A 2,622-nucleotide genomic window follows, 5' to 3' on the forward strand; every position below is an offset into this window, starting at 1 on the left:
TCTTTGTTCTTGAACTCCAACCCGTTGTCGCTCCTTATATTTCGAACTATCTTCCGTAGTTGAACTTCTATCTGCTTGATAAAGAGTTTAAGCTTGGGAGTGGCCTCTGATTTCAGCTTCAAAAAGAACACCCAAGAAAACCGAGAGAAGTCATCCACTATGACAAGTATATACCTGTTACCGCCAATACTTTTGATTGAAGATGGACCACATAAATCAATGTGAAGTAATTCAACTGGTTCAATAATTTTCGTATTGACCCGAAAAGGATGACTCTGTCGACTTTGCTTTCCCATTTCACATGCAGCACACATGTGTTCTTTATCGAACTTTAGAACAGGAAGACCTCGAACATGATCCCCAACCAATAGTTTGTTTATGTCTTTAAAATTGAGATGGGAGAGTCTTCGGTGCCAAAGCCAGCTTTTGTTTGAATGAGCCTTCGTTAGTAAGCAGATTGCTGGTTTCCCTCGTATGGGATTGAGATTCAGAGGGTACATCTCTCCTTTTCGCTTTGATTTCAGCAGAATATTGTTCGTTTTCTTTTCAATAATCTCTGAGCCATCGTCATCGAACGAAACTTTTAACCCGGTACCAACTACCAATTGAGAGACACTGATAAGGTTGTGTTGTAAACCTTCAACGTACGCCACTTTTCTTATCGAGAACTCTCCATTGGTGATCATACCATAACCTTTAATTGTGCCAAAAGAATTATTACCATACTTAACACTTCCACCATTTGTTAAGGACCGAAACTCCCTCAGCTCTTCCCTTCTTCCTGTCATGTGACGCGAGCAGCCACTGTCTATGTACCATTCATCGTCAAACTGCTCGTCACGAATTACCTGCAAAAATTAAGCAGATTTAGGAACCCAAAGTTTCTTGGGTCCTTGTGAGCCTTTTACAGAACAGGGAATTGTAAGAGAAACATTAACTAAAAAGGTCCTTTTTATTAAGGTTGTTTCATCTTTTCTTTTTAAGGTGAAAACTTTGATTTTATATGATTTGAGTACTTTAGGTTCAGTTTTAGAATTTGAGAATTTGACGTTGGCAGACTTTCGGTTCTCGAAATCGGGTTTAAACAACGTCTTCTTTGTGTTTTCTGGAAAGAGCTTTCCTTTTCCCTTTCGATCATTCTGTGAGTGAAGATGAGAATGTGAAAGATGAGAGTTGAGATCAGAGTTAAGCATTCGGTCATTGCTCTTACTTGGTTGAGAGCCGAAAGTACTTTCCTTTCGGTTCCTCTTATTTGTTGGTCTAGCACCGAAACTACCCTTTTGGTTTCTCTCATCTTGAGGACCGACACTTCTTTTTCGGTTGTTGTCCATCTAAGGACCGAAACTTCTCTTTTGGTTGCTGTGCCTTTGTGGACTGATACTCTGTTTTCGGTTGTTTTGAATCTGGGGACCGAAACTCTTCTTCGGCTGTTTTCATTATCTTGAGCGCAAGAAGCTGAGTTTGGTTTTGCTTCTTCCTTTGACTTAGAGGGTTTTTCATAGAGAACATAATTAGGGTTTTGAGAACGCCAAAACTGTTTCCTTTCAGTGAGATTTTTCTTGTATCTCAAATTTCGTTGATGCTTTCGTTCTAACACCTGTTTTGGATTTTTGTGGATGTTGGCCTTTTTCTTTGGTCCTTGAGCTTGAGTTTCACTCTTTAGCGAAGAGGTTTCGCTTGACATCATGACCGGTTCGCCTGAAGGAGTTTTGGTACCACTTGTGCTGGGCACATCAAAGCTTGTAGGATCATTAAGTGGTTCTGCCACATACCTTCCTTTTACTCTCCATGATGTTTTCGTGGATAGACCGACTGTTTCATCAGCATTATCAATCGGTGCTGACTAGAAAAACTTGTCACAGCCATCAGCATTATCTTCTGCTACTAATGTTGTCAGTTCGGCTGTTTGTTGCTGAGTAACTCCATGAACTGCATAAACTTGATTTGGAGTCGTTTGGACCTTTTGATATACAACGACCTTTTCCTTAAGGACTTTGGTTTTGTCTTTGGATAAACGAGCGAACTCAACAGAATTTTCAGAACTAAGATTTTTGTTGGTTTCGGGTTCGCTCTTGACAAATTCAGAACAGTCCGCCTCATCTTCTACAGATATTACACTCATATCATCATCCTCATTGAATTCAGAAGTGATTTCAATATCAATTTTATTTTCTGAACTCAACTTGGCATTCAAAGAGTCAAATTTCTGTACAATTTCGGTTTTGATTTTCAATTTGCATTTTCATCCAGCAAATTTTTAAGCATGTCCTTATGGTCTTTTGACTTAATGAAGGACTCTATTTTGTCAAGACCAATTTTCTAAGCAGGAGAAATATCATAAGAAGAAACAACGTTTTCACAGTTATATGCATCGGCATCGATTTCGTCCTCCTTTAACTCAAGGAAGGGTAAAATCATACGATGTATCTTCTTCCCTATTTCGCAATCAAGATGCAATTGAGTAATGTTGGTATATAATCGTTTAGCAATTAAACAAAAACCATTTCGTTGTTTCAAAAGCTTTAAATTATCTCTTTGCAAATAAATTGTTTCATCCCTATACCTAATCAACTCCTTCTCCTTCTGCTCAATCCACATACGCCTCTCCTCACTCTTCGATGA

This window comes from Lactuca virosa, chromosome 6 (genome assembly GCF_052849685.1).
Source record: "Lactuca virosa cultivar CGN04683 chromosome 6, Lactuca_virosa_CGN04683_v6, whole genome shotgun sequence".
NCBI classification, from domain to species: domain Eukaryota; kingdom Viridiplantae; phylum Streptophyta; class Magnoliopsida; order Asterales; family Asteraceae; genus Lactuca; species Lactuca virosa.